Below are 8760 nucleotides of genomic sequence, written 5' to 3'. Positions count from 1 at the left end.
AACCAGCTTGCTTGTGATGGTAGAAGTCTTAGTAGAGTATAGGGATTAGGCACTACTGGGTGCAGTGTGTAACACCATTGTTGACTGCCTGCAGGTCCTGGACAAGCTTCTTGACGGGCAACAGTGGGGTGTTCCATGGCAACTGGCATTCGATCAATATCCTTGCATCCTTCAGCCACTGTTAGATGGGTCTGAATTCCTAGGCATGCTTCCCTTGGTACTGGATGTTGCCTCTGTCTGACAGGAAGAGCCCCAGGTTTGAGATCTACCATTATGGGCACATGGTTGCGAGCCAGGCCAGGAGGCCCTTTTTCAGTCCAGACATCAGGAAACTCCTCCAGCAGGCAGATGGGCTTTGCCAGGTTCCCCTTTTCCTGGTGGTAGAGTTGTCATTTGTCTTCTGTAGGCATGGTCACTGCCATGATGAGGGCACTTGGTCCTCTTGCTATAAGGCTTGTAGGCCCTCCCTGGGGGAAGGTGATTTGGGCTCTGAGCTTTGTTAGTAAGTCCCTTCCCAGCAGAGGAATTGGACATTCTGGTAAATACAGGAATTCGTGAGTCACCTTGTACCCTCCTAGTTGGCATGTCTGGGGTCAGCAGAACTGCCAGGCAGTTTGGGTGCCAGTGGTTCTGACTACTGCGGCCCTATGCTGAGCGAGTGGGGCCACCGGCTTAGTGACCATGGAATGCCCAGCACCTGAGTCCACCATGAAGATCATTGGGTGGCCCCCTACTTTCATTTCAACCATGGGCTCTTGGGGGGCCTAGTAATAAGGAGCCTGGTCTTCCCTAGTCTGACTTAATTCCTGCTAGGCCAATGAGGTCCTGGGCCTCCGGTTCGGGTTGGCATCCTGTCTTCTTTACTGGAGTAATTTTGTTAGGCTCTGATGCTGTTCCCTTGCAGCAGGGGCATTCATTCTTCCAGTGGCCAATCTCCTTGCAATAGCACATTGGTCTCATCAGAGTGGGGCTCTCCCACTGGGTCTCCCCTTCCGTGGAGCTGACTGCTGGGCCGGGTCTGGCTTCCCCAGTGCTGCAGCCAGTAAGGACACCCTGGCTTTCATTTGTTTATCAGCTTCCCATTTTTCCTCATGGTCCTTGTTCACAAAGACTTTATTTGCCACTTCTAAAAGCTGGGTAGCATTTATTCCAGTGAAACCTTCAAGTTTCTGAAGTTTCCTGCAAATGTCGGCATATGACTGGGCCACAAATGCTGTATTGACCATTTGCTGGTTTTCTAGTGCTTCTGGATCAAAGTGGGGTGTACACTGGAAGGCCTCACAGAGTCTCTCATAAAAACCAGCTGGTGTTTCCTCTGGCTTCTGGAGAACTGCTGCAACTTTGGACATGTTGGTAGGTCTCTCAGCTCCAGCCCTGAGCCTGTGTAGGATGGTGGCGCAATACTGAGTGAGGTCTCCTCGTCCTTCTGCTGTATTGAAGTCTTAGGCTGAGCCTCGGGGCCACCTCTCTTGCCTAAGCTTCTGCATCTAGGGTTCCTGCTGGGACTTGCCCTTGGAACCAGTGGCGAGCTTCTGTCAGAATTCACTGTTGCTCTTCCATGTTGAAAAATGTCAAGAGGATCTGTTGGCAGTCATCCCAAGTGGGTTGCTGGGTCTGAAATATGGATTCTAGGAGGTTGACCATGGCCTGAGGTTTTTCTGAATATGGTGGTGTATGGTTCCTCCAATTTAAGAGGTCAGTTGTACTTAAAGGCTGGTAATAGAGGATAGAGCATCTGGGCTGGACTGTGCTGTCAGCACCAATCTGCTGGGGCCCTTGCATCTCATGGAACAGCATTTGCAGGTACCTGGCTTGAGGAGCTGGTGCCTGGGACAAGCGAGGGTGGCAGCTCAGGGGCTGTGGACTTGGACTCCAAGCCAGGGCTGGGTGTGAGATGTCACTGGGACTGGGAGTTGCTGATGGGGCTGAAGATGAATCACTGAAGGTGGCAGGCTGTGTGGGAAAGGTGGCACTAGCTGGGAAAGGTGGGGGCATGTTGGGAATGTACAGCGGGGCACAGGTGGTTCATCTTCTGGATCCCCTTGCAGAAAGGCTTGGTCAGCTTCTGGTCTTTAGGCTTCATTGCCTGGGCCACGAAAACTCTGCTCTGTCCCTTTTTATTGGTGCAGAATTGGACCCAAGGGGACATGGTCTGAGCCACCTGAAGCCAGGAGTCAATGTAGAGGAACTTGTCAGAGTGTCCAGGACTTCCTATTTTGATCTGATAAATGGCTTTGACAGTGGGCAAATCTAGGGTACCTTCAAGGGGCCAGTTGACTCCAAAAGAGGGCCATTCTAACTCACACAGTGTGCGCAGCCTTCCAGGAACATTTTGATCCCATAATCTCCTGAGAATCCCTTCTTAAAATGTTTAAGCATGCACTCCAGGACTGTGGGTTTTGAGGAAATTCCACCCATGGCAGTTAGAAGCATCCCTTATATTGACCCTATGTATCCGCCCCCCTGCATTGGTGGCACAAAGACAAACAAGGGTTTGTACCCCTTGAAGAGAAGAGACCAATCAGATGTCTGTCGGGTCGCATCCTGAAGGAACTTTGGTGACTCTTAGCATTTATGGTGGGGTCAGCCTTGTGACTGTAGATCGGATTTCCCCAACGCCACCCTAAGCCATATGAGGATCACCATGGAACCACAGGACAGACCCACTCGGACTCCATAGCCATGGAGCCACAAACTTGAGCCTGAAGTGAGGATGAATCAGGCTGCTCATTCACACACACATTCACACCAAAGTTATTATAGTTATCCTTCCCCTCCTTTGGGGAAGTCCCTAACCTGTGTAACTCCTCTTGGAGGTTCCTGGGAGCAGTTCAAACCCTTTCCACACAGTGGGATAGAACCTGACTGAGAGCTGCCATTCTTGTTGCAGGGGCTTACTGAGTCTGGACAAAATTGCCAGGTGAGTTGGTCCACTTCTCCTTGGAGTCCGAATCAGGTCAAGACTGCTCAGAGGGTTGAAACTCCAGGTCAAAGGAGGACCCAGAATACCATCGGGGTGGTGCCTGTTCTGTCCAGAGTCCCTCCCTACTCTGGTGCAGTCCAGCTGCCAGCCAGTGGCTCAAGAGGCCAGAACTGTTGGTATCTCACTGGGGCCTCCAGAACTGTTGTGGAAATATTGTCAGATGAGAAACCAAGCAACACTCAGAGAAGTGGAGAACTCAGATTTTATTTTATGCCAGTGGTCCCAGAGGAGTTCATACTCATAATTCTGGGCCCCGAACAATGGATTCATGGGATACTTAAAGGGCAGTGCAGGACATCAGGTTACAAGTAATGTGTTAGGGTTAATAGGTGAGCCAGTACTGGGATAGAGACCCAGGGTTGTTTAGACAAGAACAACAGGGGAGATCTGCTTTGGAAAGTTTATTTACAGAAGGAGATAAGGGAAAGCAGAAATGGGCAGTTATCTCTGCATGGAGCCCTTTGTCTCAGCCCTGAACTCACTTTTATAGCTTAACTAGCAATTTCTCATGTCCTACAGCCTTGCCTGAGACAATCTTGTTCACTTACAATACTAAATTCTCTATCCAGAGACATTCCCATTCACTGCTTTTTTAAAACATGTAATGTATGACCTAAAACTAATGCCTATCTTGACATGTGATATTGAGTCTTTCCTTATATAAATATGTATGTTTCCCCAATAAAAACTCCTTGCTTTTGGCCAGGCACTGATGACTCAAGCCTATAATCCTAGCTACTTGAGGGCCTGAGACCATGATTTGAGACCAGCCCAGGCAAATAGTTTGTGAGACCCCATCTCCAAAATTACCAGACCAAAATGGACCGGAGGAGTGGCTGAAGCAGTAGAGTGCCTGCCTAGCAAGTGTGAAACCCTGAGTTCAAACTCCAGTACCACCAAAAAATAAAAACTCCTTGCTTTGCTCTTTGTGAGACACTCCTTTGAAAATTACCTCCATTGTGCTCCTTACTTAGTACAAATAATAAACCTGTTATTACTCTTAGACCTTCTAGCTGTGTTTATCAGCTTTGCACTCACCCAGGGGTGAGCCCATTGTGTTCAGTTAAATTTGCATATCAGAAGTCCAAAAATGGGAAATGTGGACAAGAATCTAAAGCAAAGAAATGATTTGATAAATATATATAATACATATATATACAAAACATATATACCTATATTTGTGACTTCTATATATCAAAGCAACTTTCTAAACCAAAGAAAATGCAAACAAAATACTGGGGAAAACATTTATAGCTTCATGAATAGAACTTAATATCCTTGGTGACATAAAGGATTTTAGGAAATCAGTAAGGAAAAGGGTACTAGTCCTTAAATTTCATTCCAACCTGCTTCTTCTTGCCTTCCTGCACCTATGGAGGCTATAAAGTTAAAAGCAACTCTACAAGTCAACTTTCATTATGGAACAATTCACTTAAATGTATTGGCTTAAAGCAGCAATTGCTTTAAGATCATTGAATTATCTAAGCTGGACAAACTCACAGGTCTCTGGCACTTTGAGAAGAGGCAGATATGGGCTGAGCCCTGCTGGGAATGACTCTAACACAGGTATCTTATTCTCCTTCAGAGACAGCAGGCTATCCCAGCCACGTTCTCCTCAAAACATTGGCAGAGGTAAAAGAGCAAGCACACGTAGTTTTCTAAACTCTGCTTGTATCATGTCTGGCAATATTCCATTCACCAAATACAAGTCACTATAAGAGAAGGAAAAAAACTTTTTCATCTACCCCGTAAGTTCAGTGCCTAAGGCCCTCCAAATTAGAGTAAGAGACTGGGGAAAATTAATAGGAAAAAAGCTTTAACATTTGTTATGCACATAGAGTGAAGACCCAAGAAGAATTAGAGCCTGAGGCATGCATACTGTAAAGCCAATAATCAAAACTAAGTAATTGCATTTTGAATATGGACTCCATTTTGTGTGAACTCCTGCCTACCTTACTTATCTTTTTCAGATCCAGTCAGTAACTTCTCTGTTCTTTGCTGAGAGACCACAGAACTCAGAAACTTTGAAGACATGTCTCCAGGCCAAATCACATGGTCAATGTGTCATCCTAATAATAGATACACACCGTCTATCTGCCAATGGACCAGTGACTGCCCATTCTTCTCCCCTACCTGTGTTCTTACACCCCCGCCTTACAAAAACTCTTAAAAACTTAAATCAGTTACGCAGCAGGGCTTATGCTGCCTGTGGTGTCTGGCCCCTTTTCTTCCTTGCAAAAATGAATAAAACTTTGTCTCTGCTTTAACTCTAGGCTTTGTGAAATCTTTCACATCCTGCGCACCAGCCACATGACTGGAACCTAACATGTACCATTTTATTAAAGAATCACAAATTGTGGAGACAGGGCAAGACAAAGGAAAATGACTTTGAGCTTTTAGGGAACAATAAATTTGGGGAATGTAAATATAAGGGAAGAAATAATGGAAGATAATGTAAGGTTTTGGTTGTTTTGTGTTTGTTTTTCCAAAAACAAACTTAGTACATTAACAACTTTTTGTCTTCATGGCCATAAAAATCACAGCACTAAATCACCCACCCTATGAAAAGGAGTGTCCTTTCTGCATAAGAAGAGGCCTGAGATTGCCTAAGGATGGACCAGTGACCTAGCTGAGCCCCACCTTCCCCATGAAGCAGCCAGCATGCGACTGAAGTTATCTTGGACCCTACAGACTCACACCACATCCAGTATTACTATGGAATTCTAGTTAGTATCACATGAAGCAAAAGAACTGTGCATACAAACCTTCCCTGAATTCCTGACTGGATGTAACATAAGAATAGTGTTTGTTTTCAACCAATACATTTTTATGTAATTTGAAACGCAGTAACAGATAACTGAACCCTTGACCAATTGCTCTCTTACTAGGAGATGGGCAGCTATCTCAAAAAGATACTTCACACTAGAAAAAAAAACATAAGCTTCTAATAAGATGGAGGAAGCATCCCAAATTCATCATTAATAAATAACTAAAAGAAATGGAGTGTGTGTTGAATTAGGATGTTTTTCTTTTGAACCATACTTGGTATTAATGATACCTGGCATCGAGGTAGGACAGCTGTTTTCTTACATTCTCTGTTATGAACACAAGTCTTTCTAAAGAATTTTGCCAACAGGTTTGTTGCCCTATGTACTGACTTTAAATTGACTTATTTAATTTATGTACATTTTTCTAACATGAAATGAAAGTGAGTCATGAAAGAAATGCACTTTATTTGAAAATTGTTATTTAATTAATTTTAAGTATATGTATTTTTTCTGATTCTCTTGTGACTTAACTCATTCTCTGATGTAAAATATAACTAAGAAAGAATGGTATAAACTGAATTATTTTTTAAAAGTGTTTGAAGGTGATACCACTGCATTTCTATTTAGTCTTTTGGTTTGTGTCTATATTATTTCCAGAATTTTAGACATGGTTCCAGGGCTCAATAGCAATCATTAAATTGGCATGAAGCTTAAGACAAAACCACTGTCTCAGTAGTGCCTTGATTCTCTGACTTGTTCTGATATCTCTCCCATCGATTAGAATGAAAGTGGCACAGAAAAGAAGGAAAGATGGCTCAAATGCCAGCACAGTGTTTATTATTCAGGAACGAGCCCTGTGGAGGGGGTCCCAGGCAAGACCCAGGCAAGAAAGCTAGAGCCCACCACCACTTACAGACTTGGAGTAGATATAAGGGAGAGGTTGGAGGGGAAGGAACTAAGGGAAGCTAGAGGGGATAAGTGGTAATTAGAGAGATAAATTGGTCAGCTCCAGAAGCGTGGTGACAGCTCTGGATCCCCAGATCCTCAGTGAGGTGGCAGTTTATCATTTCCTTGAGGCTAGGTGCCTGCAAGGTGGGAGAAGGAGGGGGTCCTTGTGGCTTCTTTTTGTTTACCCTAATACCATCATGCCTTGACCTTTGTTCTAATTGTCAAGAAGAAAATATATATGAACAAGGGTTGTCAGTCGTTGAAAGAAATTGTTGACAACCAAGCTCTCGATTCTGTTTCCCTTTATGGTTCAAATTTCTCTACTTCATTTTAATTACCAAAACTCCTGTAGCCGGACCATGATTTCTTTAACAGGAGATGTTATATTTTAGGCTATAAAATTTGGGAACACAATTTTTTTATTATAGTACACGTGTGTGCCTATACACATACAACCTTGCATGTTTGCTCTTTTTTTCCAAAATACTTCCCTCTATGAAAAGTACTGTAGTTTGGTAGCACCTCAAATGTTGGTAATTTATTTTTTTATTTTTAAAATTTGTTTTATTATTTTTATTATTATTATTAGGATACATTGTGACATTTACAAAAGTGCTTACAATATATCTTAGTTGAATTCATCCCTCCATCATCTCCTTTATTTCCTCTCCCTCATTATTAGAGTAGTTTCAATAGGTCTCATTTTTCCATTTTCATACATGAGTACATGTTTCCACCATATTCACCTTCTACACCCTTTCCTTGTATTGTCTCCCTCCCATTGTTGCCAACCACTAGAAAGAACCTATCTTACCTTCTTATTTTCCATTTTTGGAAAAAAAGACATTTTTGTTTGTTTACGATATCTATATAGAGTTTCATTATAACATTTCCATGTATATATGTATAATATCCCAAACTGGTTTATATCCTTCATTTTTCTCCTTTCAAGCTTAGACCTATTCTTATGGTGATTTCAACAAGTTTTAAAATTCTATATTCATTCTTGTATGGAAAGTACATCACCCATATTCACCTTCTTTAATGCCTTCTTTTACCCTCCCCCTTTCCTTAGTGCCCTCCCCTTAATGTGGTCTGTTTTTCATTCTTGTCCTTCTTGGTTTAGGAGCTTCTTCATTTTTCAGTGGGATTTTTGCCTTGGCATTTTACCTGTACATGCATCATGGGTAAGTCAATGTATCCCCCTCCACTGCACTTCCTCACCCTCCCCCCAATTCTGTGTTGTTTAAATGTTGCTAACTTTTTTAACTCAAAGCTTTTCCAGAATTTGACTTCTTACTTTAACTTTTCTCAATTCAATTATTTCTAGTTGAGTTATAATTTGAATGCATTATTCTCAAGACTATATGTGCTAAGAACTAAAGTTTCATTGTTTTAAGGCTAACTTGCCCTTTCATGATAAAAGTGCTGATGAAACCAGGAATAGAAGGAATGTACCTCAACATAAAAAAGGCTATATATGACAAGCCTATAGTCAACATTATACTAAATGGGGGAAAACTGAAACCATTTCCTCTAAAGTCAGGAATAAGATATGGGTGTCCATTCTCTCCACTCTTGTTCAACTAGTCTTGGAACTCCTAGCCTGAGCAATAAGACAGGGAGAAGAAATAAAAGGAATACAAACAGGAAAGAAGTCAAATTATTCCTCTTTGCAGATGACATGATCTTATACCTAAAAAACAACAACAAAAAAACTCCACCAAAAAAGTAGACATCATAAACACCTTCAGCAAAGCAGAAGAATACAAAATTGATTTACAAAAATCAGTAGCCTTTCTATACACCAACAATGAACCGATGCAGAAAAAATATAGGGAAACAATTCCATTTATAATTGCCTCAAAAAAAAAAAAAGCCTAGGAATAAACTTAACAAAGGATGTGAATGGCCTCTACAATGAAAACTATAAGCCTTTGAAGAAAGAAATTGAAGATTACAGAAGATGGAAAGGTCTCCCATGCTCATGGATTGGCAGAATCAATATTGTGAAAATGGTTATATTACCAAAATCAATCTACACGTTCAATGCAATCCCCA

General features: G+C 42.3%; 1 long non-coding RNA gene across 1 annotated transcript; it reads left to right on the top strand.

The window, feature by feature from the left end:
* Positions 1–5250, top strand: LOC141423194 (uncharacterized). Its single transcript, XR_012447856.1, has 2 exons — positions 1–2920; positions 4954–5250. It is a non-coding gene; the product is annotated as an uncharacterized lncRNA (long non-coding RNA).
* The last annotated feature ends 3510 nt before the right edge of the window (positions 5251–8760 follow it).

This window comes from Castor canadensis, chromosome 5 (genome assembly GCF_047511655.1).
Source record: "Castor canadensis chromosome 5, mCasCan1.hap1v2, whole genome shotgun sequence".
NCBI classification, from domain to species: domain Eukaryota; kingdom Metazoa; phylum Chordata; class Mammalia; order Rodentia; family Castoridae; genus Castor; species Castor canadensis.
Note: the sequence above shows the minus strand (reverse complement) of the source record. Positions and strands in the feature narration are given on the sequence as shown.